General features: G+C 35.1%; 1 protein-coding gene across 1 annotated transcript in view; it reads left to right on the top strand.

Moving 5' to 3' along the window:
• The window catches only part of LOC123868082, a 169,358-nt gene that overhangs the window by 49,841 nt on the left and 91,640 nt on the right, over positions 1 to 27,877 (top strand). The gene's annotated exons all lie outside the window — the stretch shown is intronic.

Below are 27,877 nucleotides of genomic sequence, written 5' to 3'. Positions count from 1 at the left end.
CACTCTTTAATAAACTAACCGGTAGTACTAGTTTTTTTTTCTCTCTCGTCTGGCTTTACAAAGATTAGCCAATGTCAAGTTTGTAGTTATAATTTTGTAACAAGTTAGGGAAACTATACAAGTGTGGACCCCGTCTGTACCGGCGCTCGCCGACACATGCACGGCACCCCCTTAGATCGCTTTCCAGGCAGTTTTAACAAAAAAAAAAACTCTCCAATACGGCAGAGCACGCCCGCCAGCTAACACCAACACAGACGAAGTCCTATTACTAGTTTGATGCTTGGTTAATAAAGTGCTGATCGTATTAACGTAACAACGAAGATGTGTATGTATTGATATAATTTAATCTGTAACCTCCAAGCGTTTGATTTGTGGTTTGATGTGATTAATTACCTTCTACACAACACAATATTATTATGATGTACTTTACCCTATGCCATTATAAACCAACATTATCTATTTCAAGGACTTTAATTCGTCAATACAGTTCTTTATATAACATCCTCTGCTTTCCTGCTTTTTCTGAATGTTCTGCCTTCATGAAATATTCTGATAATTTATTTTCTCTTAAATATTTGCTCTTTTGCACTTCTTTTCACAAGTTTCATCATTTTCCCTAATAATATTGAAATGTACACTAAAACGAATTTATAGTAGAACATTTGAGTCGTGTTTATAAACTTAACAATTTGCCTTGTGGAATCAAAATGCCAAGAACATTGTACTTAACTTCATTTCAATATCTAAACAAGGCTACTTAGTTTTAATTTAATTCTAATTTTAATTTTTTATTAAATGCCGACAGCAATGTGTAGAATAAATAATAGTTATACTACAAATTCAATTAATCATGAGCAAAGGTTACTTGATTCTATTTTACACACTTTGAAGAGTGGAATATTCTCGCGATTTAGCTAACCATGAACTTTTGCGTCTTAGAGCCACTGTGTTAATTTTTTTATAACAATAAAGTGTTAATTTTTGATAAATGACTCTTTTAAATGTGATGATATATTGCCGCAAAAGAACTTGTTACTTTATTCCTATAAAAAATTGATGTTGAATACAATATCATATCTTTACATTAAAATTGTAAACTTTGTTAAGTATCATTATTTTTGTTTGTCCGGTAAAACATCACGTTTAGGGGCATTATAAAATCAAGTAATACATTTACAAGAAACAGTGAAATTAATATATATGTCGTAGAGTCAATATTAAAAAGAGGTTTTAATGTCATAGACTCCGTGAAAAGTAACGTTACGTGAAGAACGCAGCCATTTTTGTTTAGCTGTCACTGTCAGAGTTGGATTTTGATCGGCACGCGTTGCTGTGTTCAGAATTCACTCTCGCATTTTATTATTATCAGAATATTAGCGTAGCGATTGGCGATTCATTCTTGTGCTGGCTTCGGTCCGAGTAGGTTCTCAGTAGATACGGTGTGTGAGTGTCGTACTGTTACTGTCGTACTGGTTTTAGAGTAGTCGTTACTTAAAGTGGTGCTGGTGGTTGAACGAGTTGTTATTGTGGTGATTAGGTTAGATGGTTGGTTTGGGACCGGTGTAGGGTTGGAGGAGCCGGTCTAGGTAGGTTAGGTTAGGTTTACCTAGTTACGCTGGTAGTTGTGACATGCAGTAAGTGAGAGTTATCATGGTTGTAGTCGAAGGTAGTTCAATATCACTTGATAGTCCAAGAATATCGTTAGTACGCCCACGAAGGCTCGGTTAATCTAAAGGTTGCTATCCTGACATATCCGCTTAGTTATTATCCAGGTTTACTAGTGGTTAGATCATGCTTCAATCTTAATAATCATCAGAAGCGCCTACAAAGTAATAAAAAAGTGAAAAATATGCCCACGATAACCTGATAACACCTCGGCCTCCGTTATCAGAAGTGGGATGCCCTAGGGCTCCAGAGAAGTCTGATGATTAATTTAGTGAGTTACTAGTCTTAGACTAAAAGAATTTAATCGAGGTAATTAAAAGTACCCTCTGCATTGAAAATAATAATGAGAAGACAGCGGTGTGTCTTACGTGCTTGTTTATTTTAAAATGATTTGGTTATCGCTTGCAAAAACTGGCTCTTACTACCGATATTACCTCGCGGAACATGTTGCAACAGGAATTGAAGGTGTTTTTCTATTTTGAAACGTAAACAAAGCAATATCGAACCACCGTCGTTTTGTGGGAATAACCGATTCAATTACGATAACTGCGGGTACCTACTTTTTTATTTTAAAATGCAAGATTGTTGGTGAATGTAGTATTCCTAATTCGAATATTGATTTTAAGAATTTGGACACGGATAACTGAGTATAGATCGCGATTATTTTCATTGCTTGATGAATAATCAGATGCTTTTGTCAGAGGATTACCGCGTTCAAGGACGACCGAAAACTTAAGTTTCATTTAGTAGATCCTAGTAAAACGGTTTAACGTGGTCTCTGTCGCCTTTCACTTGATGAACGACAATTAAGTTCGTGAGAAAATTGATGAAATGTTGTGATCGACAGTGGAACATGACTGTGGTGGATGATCTAGTAGAGTCTGGCGATCTCTTGTGTGGACGCGTGGCGTATTGTAGAGATCCCTTGTGGCAATGCGCAGTGTAGTGTAGCATGTTTATCGTCACTCGATGGAGGTGGCATGAGTTACTACTTCTAGTAACGACTATCGTCACTCGATATAGGTGGCATGATTACCGTCACTCGATGAAGGTGGCATGAGTTATTACTTCTGGTAATGACTACCGTCACTCGATGGAGGTGGCATGAGTTACTACTTCTAGTAACGACTACCGTCACTCGATGGAGGTGGCATGAGTTACTACTTCTAGTAACGACTACCGTCACTCGATGGAGGTGGCATGAGTTACTACTTCTAGTAACGACTACCGTCACTCGATGGAGGTGGCATGAGTTACTATTGCTCGATTTAGGTGATAGTAACGACAAGTTTATCGTCACTCGATTTAGGTGGCATGAGTTACTATTGCTCGATTTAGGTGATAGTAACGACACGTTTATCGTCACTCGATTTAGGTGGCATGAGTTACTAGTGCTCGGTTTAGGTGATAGTTTTGCTGACTAAGGACACGTGATACTATTCACTATTGGGATGGTCTTCACTAATGAGATAGAGTTGATTTCTTATCCAACCATGCTGTAGAGAATTAAAGAAAATTTCGTATTGTAGCTGTAGCAGTATGATGTCAACAATGAACTTCTTGTTTGGCACTAGCGTTTTACTTTGTTACATAATGAACTCTTTCACTAAAAGTTAATCAGGAAAAGCCGAGCTTTTGATTGTAGCAAGTTGTCTCTTTACACAAGCATCACACAGGGACGTGTGACGTGTCAGTTCTGGCCGTATCGGAGACCAACATTAAAGTAGCCATTATTTAAAGCACCATCTGTTATGAAATGGTTGTACTGCTGAATTGTAGAGCGACATCTGTTTGCGAACTTAGGTTCGTTCAGCGTGGTACTAAGGACGACAGTTACAGTTAACCACATATCCTTAACAACAACCAAAAAAAAAAAAAAAATTTTGTTTTTAATGACTCAGTTAGACGCCACCGAGTTTCTTGCTGGTTCTTCTCGCTAGGTTGTGGCATTCCGAACCAGTGGTAAATTCGTTTTGAATAATGTTTAGATCATGATTGATTAAGAGTTGCAATAGCAATTGCGCTCTAATCATATGAACTGTAGTTTAGAATCGGTTCAACTAAATTTCGCGTTGCGACATGTCAGTAGATAGGTTCTTGTAATTAGGTTTTGGTTCTTCTCGCAGTGTTAGCCTATGTTTTAGACAGATGATCAGTTGAAAGTGATTCCTTAACCTAGGTTGGTTGTGTCAACTTCCTAAGTGTTGAGATGTGATGAATTAGTCAAGCCAAAGAGCCCTAGAAAAAGCCGTGATGGTCAGAATCATAACCAATAGCATTGTACGTTAATTATTGTAATGTTTCTGGTTTACGGAGGTTTAGTGACTGAGGGGACACTGATGTCCGGTCCACTAAAATTGAGTGGTTGAGGGGACATTGATGTCCAGGTTTAGAATGAGAAAGATGTTCATTGACAGTTAACTGCTAGTCAGGATGAACGAGCGGTATAATGATTTGTGGTTATGGTTTTGTCCTCACATGCTTTGTGACATTTAGCGTACGAGGACGTACGCCGGTCAGAATGGCCGTGTCGTAGAGTCAATATTAAAAAGAGGTTTTAATGTCATAGACTCCGTGAAAAGTAACGTTACGTGAAGAACGCAGCCATTTTTGTTTAGCTGTCACTGTCAGAGTTGGATTTTGATCGGCACGCGTTGCTGTGTTCAGAATTCACTCTCGCATTTTATTATTATCAGAATATTAGCGTAGCGATTGGCGATTCATTCTTGTGCTGGCTTCGGTCCGAGTAGGTTCTCAGTAGATACGGTGTGTGAGTGTCGTACTGTTACTGTCGTACTGGTTTTAGAGTAGTCGTTACTTAAAGTGGTGCTGGTGGTTGAACGAGTTGTTATTGTGGTGATTAGGTTAGATGGTTGGTTTGGGACCGGTGTAGGGGTGGAGGAGCCGGTCTAGGTAGGTTAGGTTAGGTTTACCTAGTTACGCTGGTAGTTGTGACATGCAGTAAGTGAGAGTTATCATGGTTGTAGTCGAAGGTAGTTCAATATCACTTGATAGTCCAAGAATATCGTTAGTACGCCCACGAAGGCTCGGTTAATCTAAAGGTTGCTATCCTGACATATCCGCTTAGTTATTATCCAGGTTTACTAGTGGTTAGATCATGCTTCAATCTTAATAACCATCAGAAGCGCCTACAAAGTAATAAAAAAGTGAAAAATATGCCCACGATAACCTGATAACACCCTCGGCCTCCGTTATATAATTATTATAAGTGGTAACTATATCTTCAATTTGGAAAAGGAAATGAGTTTTAAGCATGAAAATATTTATATCAATTTATTGAAATCAATTGACCATCATGATTAACCTTGTTTATCGGTAGTGACCTTTTTAAACAAGTAATGATTTAAATATTAAAATGCAATTTATGTTGGCTAATGTTCAATCATTTAAAGATTAATGACAAATTATGACTCATATTATTTTTGGTCTGTAATTAGCGCTGTATCAATTATTGGCGTCACTCAGAAAAGCAGGTATTATTTAAATATTTTTATCGAATTATTGGAATGTCCTCTCCAGAACCAACACAAAAAAACACAAGTTTAATGTGTAAGGTTATACGAGAGTTTTAATCTAAACAAACTAATGCCAAAATAAATAATTTAATTAGAGCGTGATTGCTATCACAACATCTAATTATCCAGTTCACAATACAAAAACCGAAAATATGCGATATCGCTCCGAATCTCAGAAGGAGACTGAACTAAAACCTTCGAAACACCCGTATTTATGCAAGTTCAATCTTGTTGGCCTCCTAGCAACAGATTGTATGACATCGAATGAGCCAAATATCGATTTTATCAAACTACCTGCATTAGGTAAATTAATAATTTTATATTATTTTTGACAACTCAAATCAATTTTTAAAAATAACCTTACAGTTCGGCCGTCCTGAATTTAACACGTCCTCGTGTTTCTAATCAATCTTGTCATGTCAGTCGCGGGCTTCCTTGCCCTAAGTCAAATCGAAATGATGGGCTATCCTGCCCTCCGTCAAATCATTAAAACCTACCCTTGAACTGCCGAACTCTCAGTTTTAATATCAAGTCAACAATAAATCCAAACGACTAACTTCTCATTCGATGTATACAAAATCTGAACCACTCATTGCAAATTACTTTCCAATTCACAAAAGACTAAATTATTAAAAAAAAAACTAAAAATTTTAATCACCAAATCAAACTCAATAAAAATTTTAATCAAATGTGGGTTGTTTACAAAAAGATACCAAAGCGAAATTAAGACAACGTGAGACACGTCCCGCTTCTGAATTATTGGCGTCACTCAGAAAAGCAGGTATTATTTAAATATTTTTATCGAATTATTGGAATGTCCTCTCCAGAACCAACACAAAAAAACACAAGTTTAATGTGTAAGGTTATACGAGAGTTTTAATCTAAACAAACTAATGCCAAAATAAATAATTTAATTAGAGCGTGATTGCTATCACAACATCTAATTATCCAGTTCACAATACAAAAACCGAAAATATGCGATATCGCTCCGAATCTCAGAAGGAGACTGAACTAAAACCTTCGAAACACCCGTATTTATGCAAGTTCAATCTTGTTGGCCTCCTAGCAACAGATTGTATGACATCGAATGAGCCAAATATCGATTTTATCAAACTACCTGCATTAGGTAAATTAATAATTTTATATTATTTTTGACAACTCAAATCAATTTTTAAAAATAACCTTACACAATATTGTCATTTTTTATTTCTTTATTTATTACTAGCTGATGCCCGCAGCTTCGCCCGCGTGGATTGGTCAGATCCCCTGCAGCATCAGGATTGAGGAGTTGGACTCCAAATTTTTTATGAAACAATGTCGCAAAGTTCCTCTTTCGATTAAAAAAGAAATGACGCAAATCGGTTCAGAAATCTCGGAGATTTCGGTGTACATAGGTAGAAAAACACAACTCCCTTTTTGAAAGTCGGTTAAAAAAGTAGCCTATTTTACGCCCTGGTCAATCCTCTACTTGCCTGTGAAAGTCCCGTCAAAATCGGTTCAGCCGTTCCAAAGATTAGCCTTTTCAAACAGACAGACAGACAAAAATTTTAAAAACGTGTGATTCAGTTATGGTATCGTTCAAATAACCATATGAGCTTAATATGAGGTAGTTATTTCGAAATTACAGACAGACACTCCAATTTTATTTATTAGTATAGATTATGGTAAGAATTGGGCTGATGACTATGTCAAAATTATATTGCCATAGATTCTTTCGTTATTTCTGTTACTTGACAAACTTTCAAACGGTCCTTCAAGTTACTGAAGTTTTTTAGTCAGCGATATTTCCGCGATCAGCTGATTGCAGGGTTGTTACATGGAAGTTTTAACAAATTCTTGAAGTTCTTGTATTATCATCTCCCACGGGAATTACGCTAGGAGACTCTAACTAATTTTTTGGTATCTCTGCACAGCCCTAACCTCATCTTTTTTTTTTTTTTTTAAAAGAATATTAGCCATGTTTCCAGGGTGTTACAGACATTATTTAAGAACTATACAACAGCTATACAAGCTGTAACTTGTAAGTAATATACAGTAGGTAAAGTTTTTTCCGCTTTCATTGTGCATGAGTTTACTAAAGAGTTTACCTATAGAAAAACAGTAGATGGCCATAATATTGTCAAAGATATAATATTAAATCTTATGGTAAAATCGTGAAGGAAAATATCTAGTGTTAAATCAACCACTTTATTGGCTTACAAATTATTCATTAGCATCTTATTCACAACCACCTTCTCACCCATCGATGTTCTCAACACTATGTCACCATCAAACAAATACTCTCAACATAACAAAATAATCATTTAGTAGCTCGCTAACAGGGCTCTCTCCGTCACTTACTCCATACAATCGTAGTTCCAATTTCATTTGAATATTAAGCAACCCAAGTCCATGAAATTTTGCAGACATATTCTAGAAACTAATATCTGTGCCTGTGGTGTTTTAGATTTTTCTAAAAATATGCAGTTTTAAAATTACAGGGGCTCAAAGATTTGTATGTGAATTTTTAAGACCTCGTAACTTTGAAACCGAATATTCTAACAGAAATCTGGAAAACCACAAGCATAGATATTAGTTTCTAAAATATGTCTGCAAAATTTCATGGACTTTGGTTGCTTAATATTCAAATGAAATAAGGGCTACGATTGTATGGAGTAAGTGACGGAGAGAGCCCTGTTAATAGCTCGTTAATAGTCTACAACCGGTCAGTCACGGTGAAAATCAGTATCCGTCAGTCTCAGTTTCTCTAGGCGACAATATGCGATGTCACACCTGTTACTTTCACCACAGTTAAAAAACATAAAAACATCGTAAAATGATCATAACATTACATAAGCTAGAGGTCTTGGTCAGACAGTGACCCGTAGAAATCAGTATCAAAGTTAATTAATACATTGACTGAATTAAAAATACTATTCTATTGATATTATTGAAATACACCGCTTTCTTTAATGTAAATTATGTGCATAAAATTCATCTCAATCTTCCTAGTGTTGAGTTTCTGCTGAGGTTAAAGCATTTTTAATTTCGAAAGGGTTTAAAATGTTGAAGTTTTCTAAGATTTTAATGTTCTATCACACTATCACACTAATATTATAAAGGCGAAAGTTTGTATGTGTGTGTGTGTGTGTGTGTGTGTATGTTTGTTACTCCTTCACGCAAAAACTACTGGACGGATTTGGCTGAAATTTGGAATGGAGATAGATAATATCCTGGATTAGCACATAGGCTACTTTTTGTCCCGGAAAATAAAAGAGTTCCCACGGGATTTCGAAAAACCTTCATCCACGCGGGCGAAGTCGCGGGCATCGGCTAGTACTACATAATAATATTGTAAAGAAAAAAAGCGTATTTTGTGAGTTTGTGCGTATTTGGAGGGTATTCTTGGAAACTACTGCACCTATTTGAAAATTTTTTTCACTGTTTAAAAACTATATTTTAGATGACCATAGACTATATCTAATATTGTTGTTCAACCCGATCAAAGTCGGGACGGGTTGCTAGTAATTAACATAATTAGATATTTGAATGTTTTTTCGCTTTCAAAAGTTAACTAAATAGGTTGGTATTCATTTGAGAGTAGCAACTTCCGATTAAGCGCAAGTCGGATTATTTTGAAGCCATCGATTAATCGTCAATTTACGCTAAAAATCGATTAAGAGATAGTGTCAAATACAAAAGGATTATAAATAAGTGCCGACAGCCGTCAAAGCCGCGAGTGATAACAATCGAGACCGTGAAATCGATTATTCGCTTCCATTGTTCTAAATTTCTCTTACCGTTAGGCGTCGGGATCTTTATAAATTTATGCATAACTACTTTCGACTGCAGCTCAGCCCCTTGTCTTAAGGCTTGATGAATGACTTGTAAATGGTAATTGATAATCGGCACATTTGTAATAAAATACATTCAGCCTATAGGTACTTCCGGGTTTTTAGTATGGGTCTGGTTGCTCTAAAATCTCTATATATCGTATTCTCATTGTTTAGGGTCGTGACGTGGTCAAACAAAAATACCTTTGGACCTCCAAAGTCTGTTATCCATCCAGTCATGACTTGGGTCAACGTTGCTGTATACATATGCCGCAGGGATTGACTGCCGTTCCTGCGCCGACAACATTTGTAGGTGCATGCAATATAGCACGATTATAAAATCTTTTTAAATCTAATAATAATGTACCTACCTTATGCAGCTTAAAAAACAGTTTTTCTTAACTTCTGAATAAAGTGTTTTTGATGCAAACATTTTGACCTAAAGATGCGATATTATGATGACCGACCTTATACGGCTGAGATTGAGATGCACTTGCCACCTGGACTGTTTTTATCAACTGTTTTGACCCCCGACCCAAAAAGAGGGGTGTTATAAGTTTGACGTGTGTATCTGTGTATCTGTCTGTGGCATCGTTGCTCCTAAACTTAATTTAGTTTTTTTTGTTTGAAAGGTGGCTTGATCGAGAGTGTTCTTAGCTATAATCCAAGAAAATCGGTTCAGCCGTTTGAAAGTTATCAGCTCTTTTCTAGTTATGACTGTAACCTTCACTTGTCGGGGGTGTTATAAATTTTTAATTTACACTTGTTATACTAAATAGTTTAATTTCTGAGTAAACATCAAGCTATGGAAATGACATCAAAGATTGTTGCCAGAGCGAACTACTGTTGCTCTTTGAATTTACTTAATTATTTTAATAAGTTTCCTAATTATAGCTAAAAATACCATACCGGTATATCAAGACACTGTTTTTCAGGGTTCCGTGCCCGGAGGGTGCTAACGGGACCCTATTATTAACCTCCGATGTCCGTTCGTCTGTCCGTCTGTCTGTGTGTCAGGGGCTGTATCTCGTGAACCGTAATAGGTAGAGAGTTGAAATTTTCACAATATGTCTATTTTTATTGCTGCTATAACAACAAATAATAAAAATTACTAAATGACGCCATGAAAATTAAAAAAATTAAAAAGTGTTATTTCTTGTATGTACGATGGCACGGAACCCTTCGTGGGCGAGTCCGACTCGCACTTGCCCGATTATTATTCACGTTTTATGTCTTTAAAACATATTTAGCGAGCTTTGTAAAAGACAACTTAAAGGTCGATTTTTATGTTTTGTTGTAACTAAAAGAAGATTTTTTTTCTGCATACAAAACGACATTGGCTGATTTTTTTAACAGCTCGCCGATTACTTGAAAAGGTCAATGGGCAACTTATATTGTAATTAATGCCAGTAAACCATTTTATAATTTCACTAAAGTGTTTTACTTACACTTGAAGGAAATTCCGAAAATTATACCTATGAAAAATTGTAGAACTGGCAAGGATTGAACCTACATTTCTCTGGCTATGAGGATTGTACCTACTGCAGAATGCAATGCACTTAATAAAAATCGGTCAAGTGTGAGTTAGACTCGTACACGAAGGGTTCCGTACTATCATAAGTAGGTATATAATTACTTTTTTAATTTTTTAATTTTCATGGCGGCCATTCAAATATAAACGTTTTTATAAAATACATTAAATTCTGCAGTACGGAACTATTACTAGGAATTGACGAATAACGTAATTAAAAAATTATAGAACATCGGTATTAATATGGAAACGATAGTTTAAATCGATTTTAACCAAATATAACCGTCAGATTCTCTGCAATAGGTTGCTCCAAGAGCTTGGTGCAAATTAGCTATCGATCATAATAATCGATAGTTTTAACGCCGAAACGTGCTGATGCACTTTAATTTCTACTGTTAAAATTTCGACTCTATTTCTAAAGCGTCTAGGTTCATTATTGTAAGTTTATGGCGCGTGCAGGAATAATTTAGCCTGGCCCTTTAGCATCGATGATGAAAACGCGATACGTGAGGCGTCTGGAGGTGAATGATTCCCTCATTATTTTAATAGTGTGTTGGTAAATTGGTGTTCGTTTGTGCTCTCCTCAGCATCCGTTTGAACATCCGCTTATCTTGAAGGGAATTACGTCGAATCTTTTATTTAGGTAGGTATAGGTACTTACTATACACGGATATTTTCTAAGAACGACTTTCTTAAAGAAGGAAGTTCTCAATTTGTTTTGCTTGGTAAGTGTGCAGGTACACCGATTTCTCCGATATTTCTGGATGTGCTAACAACGTTTCTGTACATTAAACGTTTTTAATAAATGAAATAAAATAGGATTTGCAGGCTTAAATTCATAGAGAGTAGTTAAGTAAGCCCTAATTCGCACGAGCGTTAAAAAAGCGTTGCGTAAAAACCCTGCGTTGCGCTGACAATACAAAGTGCGCGTTAAAAAAGCGTTAACGTGTGAACAGATACTTACGAATGCATTTGTTCTATTTTTACGCTTTTTTAACGGACGTTAAAAAAGCTCTCGTGCGAATGAGACGTAAGCCGATTAAAGTTACAAAATATAACATAATATTTACCTGACCTCTAAATAATACAAAAGGAAAAAGTGACTGACTGACTGACTTGGACTATCAACGCACATGCTCAAACTACTAGACAGATCGGGCTGAAAGGCATTCAGATAGCTATTATGAGGACATCCGTTAGGAAAGGATTTTTGAAAATTCAATTCCTAAGAGGGTAAAATAGGGGTTTGGAATTTATGTAGTCCACGCGGATAAAGTCGCGGGCATAAGCTACTTTTCCATAGATATTAAAACGGACACAAACCCAGGGACTTATAATACTCCACAAAACGTTACATGTTGATTCATAATAAAGATAAAATAATTTATGTCATAGGTGCCAACCAGACACAAGTAATGAAAAATCTAAATGTGTCTTTGTATTCGATTCCTCGTAATAATTCAAAGAGTATACAGTAGCAGGAAATACGAGTATCACAGTATTTAATATTCATTTCACGGCCATCGGCGACTTTGTGTATTACCATATGATTGTAATCAATTTTCGATTGGCTTCTTTCTAAAATTCAGAAACATGAGCATACAATTTTGTGTAGATAGTCATTTTTTCCGACGCTTAGTTAAATATAATTTGCATACCTTCGAGGCATAAACAAGTTTTTCAAGCATGTTCTCAATTCTCATTATTAAAATTAACAAAAATTAGTTTGCGTCCCTTTGAGGCATGAATATGTTTTTCAGGCATGTTCTCAATTCTCATTATTATAATAGAGCCATGACTCATTATTAGAGACCGGATTAGGTATATGCAACATAAAAAGCTTAAAATATGCATGCAAATATGCATGGAAAATGCTTAAAATATGCACGCAAAATTACTATTATTAGTTGGTTAACTACAGTAATATACCTACTGTGTATTTTTTTAATCACATCACACTTCACACTATCACACTTATTATATAGGCGAAAGTTTGTGTGTGTTTGTTACTCCTTCACGCAAAAACCACTGGACGGATTTGGCTGAAATTCGGAATGGAGATAGATAATATCCTGGATTAGCACATAGGCTACTTTTTATCCCGGAAAACCAGAGTTCCCACGTGATTTCGAAAAACTTAAATCCACGTGGACAAAGTCAGCGTGCGTCAGATAGTTAATAATATAAAGATAAATAATAAAATAATTAGTTATTTAATAATACACCATGCCGCAAAGTGTTTTGTGCGCGTAAATATAATGTCAACGACATAAGGACGGAAATGGAATCTTGCGGAGGTGTTAAGATGGAAGAGGGCTAACTTGGAAATAGTATGACAGATTCATTATCCATATCCCCATCCCCAACCCATACCCGTGATCGTACGTGATAATTAAACCAATGATAGTAGGTATCACGTTTTTGATAATACTTCAATATTGGAACCATTACGTAATATGTCCCAATAAAATGTAGGCTATTTTACGTAGGCAGCGGCCGTGTCATATGACCATTGCGACAGTATCGCCTTCGATTCGTTTATCGCATTCGATTTAATTGACGCCATACTTGGATGACGTTTTAATAAGGATTATAATTTATACGATCATTTATTTTGTTAACCCCCGACCCAAAAAGAGGGGTGTTATAAGTTTGACGTTTGTATCTGTGTGTCTGTCTGTGGCATCGTAGCTCGTAAACTAATGAACCGATTTTAATTTAGTTTTTTTGTTTGAAAGGTGGCTTGATCGAGAGTGTTCTTAGCTATAATCCAAAAAAATCGGTTCAGCCGTTTGAAAGTTATCAGCTCTTTACTAGTTACTGTAACCTTCACTTGTCGGGGGTGTTATAAAGTTTTAATTTACACTTGTATATGACTTTGTTTAGAAAATATGTACTTGGCACTCCTGGTTCTGCGTAAATAGGCTCGTGTGATACTAATATTTGAAAAGAAATGACCTTTTTGACTTTCAAAAAGTTGCTTCCACGCATTTTGTCTTAAAAGTTTAACGATTGTGATTTCAAAAATTCATTGATTTTTTAGGGTTCCGTAACAAAAAAAATCCAATAGGATCCTATTACTAGATAAGCTTTCGCTGTCTAGCCGTCGTCAGCGGGCTGAATTTCGTGAACCGTAGAGAGTAAAAATTTTCACAGAATTTATATCAATTGCCTATATGATAACAAATACTTAATAAAATTTCAAACTGGCTGCCATGGAAATTAAAAAAAAATTAAAAGTGTTATCTCTTGTATGATGTTACGGAACCCTTCGTATCCGAGTTCGACTCGCACTTGGCCGGTTTTTATTTTATAATGCAATTTGTGTTCAGCCGTGAATTAATTTAAATAATTTGTGATTATTTAGTGATAAAACACTAAATAATGGTTACCATGGTAAATAACATTATTATGCCCCATACCAGCCGGGCGATTCAGAACACTCGATTCGGTAAGTTACCGTTCGATAAGACGTACTCTTCATTGAAAAATACGTCTTATCGAACGATAACTTACCGAATCGAGTGTTCTGAATCGCCCGGCAGGTTCTTTCCACAGGTAATTTTGCAACGATAATTTATGTGACTTATGTATATTAAGATGTCTGCAAAAAAGGTAATTTGTCGTAAGGGTAAATTTATCATTTGCCAACAACAATAGCTTTGTAATAAAAGTAACCAAGGTTGAATGCCGCATTAAAATCCAAATAGTCGTTTAACTTGTAATAAGTTTTTATATATTACTTTTGTGTATAAGTACAGTCACAATCGTATATTTTTTCGTTTCGCGAATTAATGCTAATATTATCGGTAAAAGTCAAGGATGAACCGTTAAAATAAACAAGAGAGAAAACAATTTTTTGAAAGGCAACGTTATTACGTGTAACGAAGTATAAATAAATTAAGCGTTCGTTTAACACTTTTATTAAAGTACTGGATTTAACTGAGAAATAAAAATCTCTTTTTTTTGTGATCTTTAGTTAAAGAAATATACCTATTGGACTTAAATTAATACTTGGCTGTATTATCGAAGCAGGCGTTATATTTTTGCGGAAGTCCATGATATACAACGCAATCTAATCAAAAGTCTAATTGCAAACCTTACAATGTCTAATTGCAAAGAAAGCTTTGCAATTAGACATTGTAAGGTCTACATCTCCTGAGGATGTTCCGGTGTCGGGGCGAAACGCGCGTCGAGTGGTGTTGGAATTTGTGTGGTGCTGCGTACCATACAGATTTCGTTGGTTTAGCGGATTATAGCAAATTAAGCTTTTGGTTCCTTGTAATACTTGGCTTGTTAAGCTATCGAGCTTAGTTGAATTGTATCGTGTAAAAGCTTAAATTAAAAATCTACAATCTAATTAGAGACTTAATGCTAATCAGATTGTTTACTAAAATGAAACTAAAGAGAACTAAAAATGAGATACTAACAGTATAGTCAAATGATGGAAAATTTTAACAGTCTGACGTGTTTTCGTCAAAATATAAACACAGCTTTTGACTTCTTTATGTACTAACTTCTTTCAAGTAAAGGTTTTCACTACAATATTCATTTTTAATAGGTATTTTAAACATGCATCAATTCGACATCATGATTAATTAGAGTTCCATCAGTTCCATATGTATCGCGAGAGAAAAAAGGGCTTGTGGGATCACATTGTTGTCTTTCTCTCTGTCGTGTCCGTCAAGAACCGTCAAGGGAATCACAACTAACGATTTTTTACGGTACTTAAATTGTAAGTACAATATTATTAAAAAATCAATAACTAAACAACTAAATGAACCAGCTGGGTTACTAAAAACGATTTCTTAAACATGTAATTTGATATTTGAGATATTTCACTCAGTAACATGAGACAAGTATTTAGACACCGTCCCAATGATAGCAATAATGTAAGACAAGAAGTAGGTAAATAAGTAACTGAAGCCAGACGATTTCCTTCTGCAACGCGAGGTCAAGCGTGTCTGAGACAAATTCTTCATATAATTTTACTATAAATATATATATAGAACAATAGTGCCCACCCAGCCGGCGATAGAGAGAGTTAAGCTTGGAGTTTCTCTAAGTGATCATTAGCAATAAAGTAATAGAAGAGATGAGAATATATAAAAAACATGGTCTAGAATCTAGAAGGTAAAACTAACAAAATGGACTGGTGTTCGGTATGAGTAAGAAAACATTCGACAGTTAATGTCTGTAATACAGGAATACACAGTCATCTATTAATATTAGCTTATGCTGTCTAGATAGTAAATAAGTACGCTTCAACAGATCTAACTTTGGTTCGCAAATATCACGGGCAATAAACAGTGTTTAAGAGAACATAACCTTTGATTAAAACCACACGTTAAGCTGATCGTTAGATTTATCTGATTCGCGGTAATCGTTTAGTTTTTAGACCATGAAACTGCTATATAGGCATTAAATTGAAGATTGCTATCCATAACGTTGAATGTAAAACCGTAATTTTAAAACCTCTAGCATCTCATAGTAATTCTCAATACTAAGATAAAATTCGAAATGCTCTATTTACTTGAGTTCTAAATAAAATAAGCGAATCAAATATTATTGCAGCCTCATTTAAATAACTTTACCCACTTTCTACCAGTATTGTAGGTAGTAGGTCCAACCATTATAACCGCATTATCTAGATAGCTGGGAATCTTTGTTGCCACTAATGTTATCTATGTTTTCAAACCCGACAAAGTTATTGTAAATGGTGACACCCTTTATTTCTCTTGAGCTTTTTTGATCATATTATTATTATTTAGTACTAAATGATATGTAAACAAGTGTAAATTAAAAATTTATAACACCCCCGACAAATGAAGGTTACAGTAACTAGAAAAGAGCTGATAACTTTCAAACGGCTGAACCGATTTTCTTGGATTATAGCTAAGAACACTCTCGATCAAGCCACCTTTCAAACAAAAAAAAAAGGTAAATTAAAATCGATTCATTAGTTTAGGAGCTACGATGCCACAGACAGATACACAGACACACAGATACACACGTGAAACTTATAACACCCCTCTTTTTGGGTCGGGGGTTAAAAAGACGATGGTAGATAGGCCTTTACTTCGAATTTGGGCTGTACTATTACGTATTCTGAGATTTGGGTTACAATCGTAGAAAGCTATCTCTTCTACTCTCGTTTATTTTGTATCTTCTGTCTTAATCATCAGCGAGAACGGATATTACGTGCCATGCTTTATGAACATAACATATCAAAGGCGTAATAACATTGTGGTACCCCAAATACAATTAAAATAGGCCGAGATTTTAATCTACCTCGAATTAGTGATTTCAATCGCATATCTATGGATCATTTAAAATTAGATTGACCTACCATAGATACACCAGCTCGTATGAAATTGCACAAAGTGGTTTACGAAACGTTTCACGACAAAAATCACGCATCTGACATTTGGATTATTGTAACGGGCGGGCGGGGTAAAATGTGGCATTTGTACGCATACCTCTTGAAGCTTGAGCGTACGAACTGTTAAAATATTCGATACTATTTTTACGTATCAAAGGAAATTATACCTTAACATTTTGCACCGAAAATTTCATTTTGAATGGAGCACTATGATAGCATCTATTACAGTATCTTTTTATCGCATAACAAGTCTTATGCGAATTGAAATAAAGGCAAGCATTGTGTTCGTGTAATGAAAAGTAAAAGTTGTGGTTAGATGCTGAGATGTACTTGTATACCCTTTGACTACTATGACCTTGGCAGAATCATGGACTGATTTCGAAAGAGGTAATAAATAACTTTTTATGGTATAAATTGCACGTATTAGGAGCAATTTGTTTAACCCGTAAAAGACCAAAATGTAGATCTTGATAAGCCCAACTCAGGTATTGCAAGCCTAGCTGACATGATATAGCGTGTGAAGATGTTGATCGTACTAACAAATTATTATATATTTTTTAAGAATATTAGCCATGCTGCAAATCATGACTAATTATACTCCCCTTTCCCCTCCAATTAAGCGTAAAGCTTGTGCCAGGAGTGGGTACGACAATAGTGCAACGGGTGGGGTTTGAACCGCCGACCTTACGGAATTCAGTCCGCTCCTCAACCGTTGAGCTATCGAGGCTATTTTGAAAGGAAGAAAAGAGATTATGGCTGTGGTTTACATTTGGAACAGTTTAGTGGTTAAGACTTCAGGTTCATTCAATTCCATTCAATTCAATTATTGGATCCATGGTTGGATCCCGGGCACGCAGCTCTAACTTTTCTGAGTTATGTGCATTTTAAGCAATTAAAATATCACTTGGTTTCATAATGTGTTTAAGGTTTTTTAACTGTGTCAAGTTTGCCAATCCGCACTTGGCCAGCGTGGTGGACTGTAGCCTAAGCTTTTCTCACTCTGAGAAGAGATTCGTGCTCCAAAGTGACCCGTGGATGGTAGTGGTTATAATAGGATTAGTTCGTCACTTTGATCTAGAGCTAGAAGTCGAAATGGCAAACTAGTGTACCAAGTCAAAATAATATGGTAAGTAGATACACCTAAACTATCTGCGTAATATAGAATGTTTGGTAATTAGTATATAGTAACCCTAACGTGCCCTAACTCACTGAGATCGTTGGCTCAGATGGCCAACGATCTCACTGAGTTAGGGCACGTTAGGGTCATGGAAACTTTGACATAAAAAAAATTTAATTTTGTGTGGAAAATTTTATAATTTAATTTCGTCGCTATACTTCAGTACTGTATTTATCAGATCAAAGTAGCATGGATATGTGTCGTCATTATATACTCATTACCAAACACCCTGTATAGAATAAAGAGAGAATATCTCTTATTCTATAGTGGTATCATTACCATTCAATCACAATTTAAGCGCCCCCAAAAGCAGTTTAGTTCTATGTAATTACCAATTTATCATGTTGAATAGAGAATGAAACCTAGAGGCCATTGGTGCTATTGTGTTGAAAGTAGGTACAATGTAATCAAACTTTATCATTGCTAGGCTAACGTTAGAGTATTGCTTACAACGGTTAAAGAACAAGTAGTATGGTTAAGTGGGACGTTTAAAGTTTTAATTTTAATATTAAATTTAAGATATTAAATTTTAAAGTAAATAAATATAAAATTTTCAAATCAAATATATTTTGTTAAAGAAATTATTAAATTATATTGTTGCATTCCACCATGTAATTTATAATTTAATTTTTATAATTTTATAATGTAATTAATTATTTAATTCAATAATTTATAATTTACTTGATTTAATTACTTAATTGTAATTTAGGCTACGATGGAGCTGGCGTTTCCCTGTCGGACAATTATAGTCCCATAAAAATAAGATAATAAAAAATAATAATAAGCAATTGCATTGATAAAGTACCTACTTTACTTACCTACAGTCAGTAAAGAAAGTTGTTTAAAAAGAATTTCAAGCATTTTGACGAAAAATATTTTCTTCAAAATGCTCTAAATTGCTGCCTATGCTGTCTTTACACACTAATTTTTAAATATTTTTAATGGAAATGACAAAAATATTTTTTATTCAATAAAACTTTTGCAAGTACTTTTTATTATCAACCACTAGTTCGGAGTGCCTTTCGGAATGTTTGTATATTTTGCGTTTTATGAAATGAAGAAGCAAGCGATTCTAATGAAAATAGTTTCACTTTCTCGAGTTCAACTTCTGCCGAACATCGTATAAAAACAATCGAATAATTCAAGGCCCATTAGTCGCAACAAATTAATTATTGAAATAATCATAAAGTCAGGCGAAAGTTTACTGACTAATGCGTGTCGGTAACTTTTATTGCAGTTTCAATTTAACAATGGTTTTAATAGGCTATTGTAAAATAACAAATACCTACCTTGCGGTATAAAGGTGCCCACGCACTCGAACTGAACTGTCCAGCCGCGACGCGTGGCAGTGACGCGCTACGCGGTACGCGCGTCGCGGCTGGAGAGAATATCGTGCGGGGCGCTGACGCGACGCGCAGTTCAGCTGCAGTTCAGTTCGAGTGCGTGGGCCTTAAATCAGTTACTAAAAATAAACCATACCATAACCATAAAGTGTATCTTTCCGTGTCTGTCTGTATAAAAAAAAAAACAAAATCCATGCGGGCAAAGTCGCGGACATCGTCAAGTAATAAAAAATCTATAAAAATCTGTTTTTATAGAAATAATTATTTATCGATTCACAAAAGTAAAGTTGGTAAAACCTGATTCCGTCTGCGATCCTTATATTCTGTGTATTAGTTTACATTAATTAATAAATTTTATCGATGGTATACCTACGTATTTATTTGGTTTTGTTTTATTTGTATCCTGCTGGTTTTTGTTTTAATTAATATTTTATTTATAGTGTCTGTATATAGAATATCTATTAAATAAAACGATGTGTACCTATCTACCTATTCTTTTCCACTTATTTATTCTATCTTTTATAAAATAGGTCGTAAATACAAACGATCAAAATATGCATATATATAAAAAATATATAAACAAAGGGATGTTTTTGGTATGCAATAAAAACTAATTTGGAAAATTAATCCATGGTAATTCATTACGTAAAATAATAAATTAATAAGTAACTCATCAAGTCATATCATTCAATACGTCATCACTTTGGGGTACAGAGGCGTATGAAAGCGAAAGCTTAATTAAAAAAACCGGGCAAGTGCGAGTCAGACTCGCGCACTGAGGGTTCCGTAGTCAGGTATTTTTTCCAACATTTTGCACGATAAATCAAAAACTGTTATACATAAAAATAAATTAAAATCTGTTTTAGGATGTACAGGTAAAGCCCTTTCATATGATACCCCACTTGGTATAATTATCTTATTTTGAAAATTGAAACACATTTTAATTTTTTTCAAATGATGTAACCACAAATTCGCAGTTTTCAGATTTATTCCTGTACTTATGCTATAAGACCTACCTACCTACCAAATTTCATGATTCTAGGTCAATGGGAAGTACCCTATAGGTTTCTTGACAGACACGACGGACAGACAGACAGACAACAAAGTGATCCTATAAGGGTTCCCTTTTTCCTTCTGAGGTACGGAACCCTAATATATCTACGTAGGTATCTCTTCAAATTATTTGAAACTAAACGTTACTCGAGCTATGGCGCAACACTTTCGTTACCCATGCTTACAGCTGTCAGCCTATTACGAGTCATAATCTCGTTTTATTTACCAGCTACGCCATTGTGAAGGTCTGGGAACATGAGATCACTATTGCGAAAAAATGTGATCCCGCTTTCATCTTTCTCACTTTTGTTGTTGTTCTGTACGCTTTCTCACAAAGACTTTGTTATCACGTACATCATTATTATTGTCACTGTACTTAACGTTTATATTTTACAGTGGCACATAAGCTAGTTTTATGCTGTTATACCTATTACAAGTGTAAATAAAAAAATTATAACGACCCCGACAAGTAAAGGTTACAGAAACTAGAGAAGAGCTGATAACTTTCAAACGGCTGAACCGATTTTCTTGGATTATAGCTAAGAACACTCTCGATCGATAGACAAATACTCAGATACACAGATACACACGTGAAATCGACACGTGTTTGAAAGTTATCAGCTCTTTTCTAGTTACTGTAACCTTCACATGTCGGGGGTGTTTTAAATTTTTAATTTACACTTGTATAATGCTGAAATTATACATATCAGTGACTAGAATCTAGATTATGTCCTAGTAAACTACTTTTAGGTTTGATATTCAGGCATATAAAGTTGCCAGTGTCCGTCTCCTGGATGCAAGATTCATCAATGCAAGATATGGGTACCTAATGATTTAAAAAAAGATATTTAATTATTTTCTCTGCGCCCGTCAAAATCGGCTAAGCGAATGAACTGTGAAAAGGTAACAGACAAGCAAACACATTTTTGCATTTATAATATTAGTTTAAGTATAAGGATTTAAGTTTTGTTTATAGGCAGTTAATTAAAATACGTCCTGTTTTCAATTAAGGTGTTCATAACGGCAAAACAACATCTGTTCTTTAATAACTTGACGGATAATCTTTTAAATTGGATGTTCTCATGATATGTGAAACCAGTTAAGTTAAACCTAGTTTTTTAACAAATTAAGTAGAAGCCAACGAGCTTTTTACAGACGAGCTTGGAATTCTATAAACGCTTTTGCGAAGCGTACTTAATTGCATCTTTAAGTAGGTATTGGTCACTGTGCCACGCGAAAGTACCAATAAATCTTAATTATCGCTACCCAGAAATTGTCAACGCTTAACGTCATAATTCCTTGGAAGATTGATCTGACATGCACTTAGTAGTGCAGTTCGACCTAGTGAGAGATTTCGTTTACGGCACTTTGCGGCTAAGCGCCACTTCATTGCCATATACCATTAAAGTGCTGATTACAACTACTTCTAATGTAGTTCTACTACAAACTAAATGTTTCATTTTGAAAAAAACGGCCAAGTGCGAATCAAACTCGCGCACCGAGGGTTTCGTACACGGGTATTTTTTCCGACATTTTGCACGATAAATCAAAAACTATTAAACATAAAAATAAATAAAAATCTGTTTTAGAATGTACAGGTAAAGCCCTTTCATATGATATCCCACTTGGTATAGTTATCTTACTTTGAAAATTGAAACATATTTTAATTTTTTTTTAATTATGTTACCACAAATTCACGGTTTTCGGATTTATTCCTTTACTTGTGCTATAAGACCTACCTACCTGCCAAATTTCATGATTCCAGGTCAAGGGGAAGTACCCTATAGGTTTCTTGACAGACACGAACGGGCGGACGGACGGACGGACGGACAGACAGACAGACAGACAGACAACAAAGAGATCCTATAAGGTTTTCCTTTTGAGATACGGAACCCTAAAAATGCGGGCTGCGACTCGTTTTTGCTTATAAGTTGATGTTCAGTAGGGCCTATTTACTTATCGTACTAATAATAATTTTGACAGCTTCATGGAACGCGGCTTTTGTTTGAAATAGCACTGCTAACTTGTATATAAGTAGATTACAGTCCTACTACTTGTTTGAATTAAAGTAGTGTATTGCGTAATTATTTTCGCTGTTTTTAATTTACTTTAAAAGGGTTCTAATTTAAAAGGTTGCGTACTATATCTGCTAGGTATTATATGCAATGTTTGATAATGGATTGTGTAAGTGGTGTGTATTTTACACTGTAATTGATAAAAAGCATATCATTGTCACATTGCAAGCGGAACAAATCAACCTCGTTTTCTAGAGTAAAAAATAACAATAAACCGGAGGCGAACATGCTCTCCTTGCATTGCAATGTTATACTCATAAATGGATATATTGAAACTGTAATATAGCTATTGGAAAGAGTAAAAATTGCCTTGGTAAAAAGGTTCCTAAAATTGCAAAAGCATGAATGCCCACGGCCAAGTACCCACGGCAAACATGATAAAATGAAATAACCGATCAAGTGCGAGTAGGCTCGAACACGAAAGGTTCCGTACGTACAAGATATAACACTATGTAATTTGTTTTTTTTTTAACCAAACAGATCGACAAGAAAGCGCTTATAAAAATGCGTTTAAATGGTCCATAAAATCCATCAAATCGTTTTTAAACTGAAGGTAATGAAAGACAGGAGTATTTATCAAACTGCCTTGCAAGTTCAGACAAGAAACAATTTGTTAAGAAGAATTTCTGATAAATGTAGTCTCGGATCGTTATTAATGAATCTACCTAGATATATTCTTGTCGATATAAACTATGGTAACTATAGGTAGCTTAGTTACTTTATCGAATGAAAAATATTAAGGTTTTTAAAAGTTTTCTTTGCTTCTCTAAATATATATAACTCAAAATTAAAAAAAAACCCCGACACAAAAACCTCTATAAAACTAGAAAAGAGCTGATAACTTTCAAACGGCTGAACCGATTTTCTTCGATTATAGCTAAGAACACTCTCGATCAAGCCACCTTTCAAACAAAAAAAACTAAATTAAAATTGGAGGAAACCGTTTGTTATATTTAGAAAATAGTCGGTAAAATCGTCTACAAAGCACGGACATGGGTCGTTAACTAATATCAGTTAACTCATAATACGTATGTATTTAGAACATGAAAGAGGAAAATACTCAGAAACTCTACTGTAGAAACCAAAATTAAGTGCTTTATGGTGTACCCAGAAGTTTTTTTATATTCCTTATAATTAGTGGTAATACCCAAAGCTGCACATTAAAAACAATTAAAAAAATTGTTCCACATTTGCTACGCAATTTTAACGCAAATTAAATTAATGTAACATTTGGCGTATATTTATTTTTAATGTATCTTTTGAAACCCTCTTCCGGGCAGGTGAACTCAAAATCCAGCTGCGGTTAGAGCCAATAATGAGATAATAAATTCAAGCGATATTCGTCTGTACTATTTTGTAATAGGTTTCAAAATTGCGTACCTAAGTTGCGACATTGAATCTTTTTCTTTTGCCGTTTGATGATATGGGTCAGAAAGTTTAACATATGGCGAATACGCTTGAAGGCTTCTAGATATTTATCAGGTGATATTATTGTCAAGGTTTTTGGTTACGCGCAAAAATACTGCCGGCAAAGTATACTTTACATTAATTACTTCGGAAGAACATGCCACTGACATAGACAGATATGGAAGTTGAGTAGCGTGGCTGTAGTAAGGAATTTCTTGTATATTACATTGCCTAGGAGATTTTTGATCACCGTGCATTGTGTGCTTTGCTATATGATATGTAGCGTAACACGCCAAAAATATGCCGATTGAAGAGTTTGTTTCAGATTTTTCTGTGGTGGGATAATTCCGTCATATCTTTTATTTTCATCGAAGATACTGTTTTAGCTTAGCCAGTCAAAAATCTCTTGATAACGAAAGCCTTAGTTTAGCTTATCATGGTTTTCTATCTAAAACGTCAAATATAGAGTCCGTTTTAGATGCTTTTCAGTTGGGTCAAGGAATAATTCCGTCATATCTATTTCTTTCACGAAGTTATACCTATTGTTTTGGCTGTGAAAAATCTCTTTAGAGCGAAAGTCTTTGTTGAACTTCCAAGGCATATAAATGGTTAAATGACAAAGGTAAATGGATGAACAACAGAGGTATATGACTTGGCAACGATATAAAATAACTTTATTAGAAGGAAGTGTTTGATCCATGCATCAAGGTTGACCGGCCTCTCACCGATGCGGCGCACCCAATAAAACATAACCGGTACATGTTTGTATACTAACTAATCAGTAACTAAGTATGTGTTGAATATATAAAAACAGCAGTGGGCGCTGGGCAGTTCGAAGAGAAGGTTTTTGTATTTATTGAAATTGAGTTTATTGCTTGAGCATCACCAAATGAGGTCATCAGCCTCATGATGACTAAGTTATAATAGGTTGAGTAAAAGAGCAATCGCAGGTTATACTTGTTGGACATATTCGGTCGTAGTACCGTACCGAAGCGAGAACGCTTAGGGAGACCATCATGTATATGACAATCGGTGAAATTGTTCGAACTTTTCCAGAAATGAAGGTTGGGTAGAGTGTTTGGTGGTAAAGGGTCAAGTGAAGGGAAATAGAGGATATACACCAATTCGATGGACTTAGTCAAAGGTTTTACCCTCGGTTTGACCCTGAATTGACATAATATTGTCAAATATTGCGTGTTTGAGCACTAGGGCTAATTGAATTCAGAGATTTAAAGATATTAATGTATGTATTAAAGGTTTTTGTAAGTATACAGTTCGTCATCTGGTTATGTGTCCATTAATTCATAATTCAACTGTTTCTTTATGAATCCTCATAATAGATATATACAATCCATACTAATGTTATAAATGCGAAAGTATGTGTGTCTGTCTGTCTGCTGGCAAGGTCCACCCGCTTAACAAATTTTGATTTGGTACATAATTAGCTTACATCCCAGGGATAGATATAGGCTACTTTTAGTCCAGAAACATTTTTAAGTATGCAATCAATCTTATGTATTCATTTTTGAAGTTTCTTATAAGTCAGTTGCTTCTTTCTATTCTACCTACATACTGCTATAATACATTATGGTCTAAACGCCTCATAATTGACTGTCAAGGCGTATCTATTCACAGGCACTAAAGAGAAATTTCTCCAGACTGTGCATGTATAATGGATGTCTTCTTCGGTTATCCACAGATCTCCATTGATATGTAAAACCGCAAACTGGGCCGTTCCGACTTGTACATTTAGTTCATATAACGGTTCCGTAGGTACTTACTAAGTCGACATGACTAAACGCAGGCTATCTGGAACAGGGAAGTGATAATTAAATCAACTTAGTAGTAAGTAAATAAAAATAAACCAAGATAGAATAGAAAATTTCGGGCTTTGTAAGTACAATTTTTTTTGTTAAATAGGTTTGAGATTGTAATTAAAACTTCGATTATCAAAATACTGTAAATGAAAATGACTTATTCTTTTTATTTTGATTTACCCACTACTTTAGAATAAAAACGGTTTTTCTAATATATAACATAACTACGTACATCATAACTAATGGTTTCTGTAAACTGTAATTTGTATGGCTAATTTATAGCAATCATTTGTGCGTGATAATATGAACCGTTTTTTTGTGTGAAATTAAAAAAATATATAGTAGTCCACGCGGATGAAGTGTGGGCTAAGCTAGTTTTGAAATAATATTATGCATTTCATTTTTTATAATCAAAATGTTCAATAGACATAAGTACGATTTTGAGGACCGTTTTACCGTTCATTTCTTATCGACTAATCGTAACTGTGATTTCCTAATAATGATAAGTTATCTCGGCATTTAATCGCACAATAATTGACTAAATCGATATTTATAGGAATCGATTGCAGATCATGATAACTGTAGTTAGGTTTAAAATTTGTAGCAGAAAGTTAGGTTTATTATTTTAAAAGGTACAAGTGTAAATTTAAAATTTATAATACCCCCGACAAGTGAAGGTATTACTAGGAAGGTATAAGTAACTAGAAAACAGCTGATAACTTTCAAACGGCTGAACCGTTTTTCTTGGATTATAGCTAAGAACACTCTCGATCAAGCTACGATGCCACAGACATATACACAGATACACACGTCTAACTTATAACACCCCTCTTTTTGGATCGGGGGTTAAAAACGCAATTATTCATTGAGTAGGTAGTTACCATTTAATTAAGTGGTTGCTCCGAAAATCCGTGTGAAAAAAGCGTACCCGATACGTGCCCGGGATCGAATCCAGGAACCCTCAATTACGAAGCGAAGACTTAACCACTGAGCTATCATTGCTTTGAATTTGAAACGGTCCGAGTACATTAGTTTTAATTGAAGAAACCCATATTCGGAGCTACTTGTAAAACAATACTTAGATACCTTAGAGTATGCATCACATGAAACGAAAGTTCCATACAAATCCACGCTCATTGGAGCATTAAAACCGCTTTGAAATAATGACAGGGTACAAATAGACGAAAGTAATTCTCGTATTGTGTTGGATGATTTCCGTATTTTGTGTCTTGCACTGGTTTCTTTACTCGCTACTTACTAGAGCGTAGGATGAGCGTGCTTAATATTGTTTAGTGAATGAACTCGTATGATTGTAACATTTTTATGAATGTACATTTTATAATACGTGATGTTATATTAATTAAATTATACTATGAGTTACGGCATTTGTTATTATTATGATAGAGATGCTGTTTCTCTAATCTAATCAAAATATGACTAACTTTTTTTCAAACGTCTGTGCGCGCTTAGTATGGGAGCTTGTTTCAAATAGTGGCATGTCACGTCATATCAATTTGACCTAATTTTTGTAATTTAAACGATTTCGAACTGTAACTAAGCTTTGGACTAACAGAGGATGTGGATATTAGTACGTTTTTAGTAAAGTTGGGGTGTGCTTGTCTAGAAGATGCTTAATTAAGTTATAGGTAAGTACGTGGGAGGAAACAAGGAAGCCGGAAGAAGGTTCTAAATCTTAGCAGTTGGTATCAGAAACGTGAACAAAATCGTGACGTATCATCAAAACGTATTGTTGGTCCACTATTGAATACAACTCTTTTCTCAGAGTGAGAAGGATTTAGGCCATAGGCCAAGTGCAGATTTTCAGACTTCACACATTTTTGAGAACTCTCTACCTATGGGATAGTAAAATTCCATATTTTAGGACCCCAATGTTTATTGGTCTTTCAAACTATGTGACCTGCCCATTGCCACTTCAGCTTTGCCCCCCGCTCCATATTTTAGGACGCCAACAATGCCCGTTTCCATGTTGTCTCTCCTCACGCATACTTAGTTACATAGTATTATGTAAGAGCAGTAACATAGTCGCAAGTATTAATTTCTTGAACATCAATCTTACTG

Source organism: Maniola jurtina, chromosome 9, assembly GCF_905333055.1.
Source record: "Maniola jurtina chromosome 9, ilManJurt1.1, whole genome shotgun sequence".
Classification (NCBI taxonomy): Eukaryota; Metazoa; Arthropoda; class Insecta; order Lepidoptera; family Nymphalidae; genus Maniola; species Maniola jurtina.
Note: the sequence above shows the minus strand (reverse complement) of the source record. Positions and strands in the feature narration are given on the sequence as shown.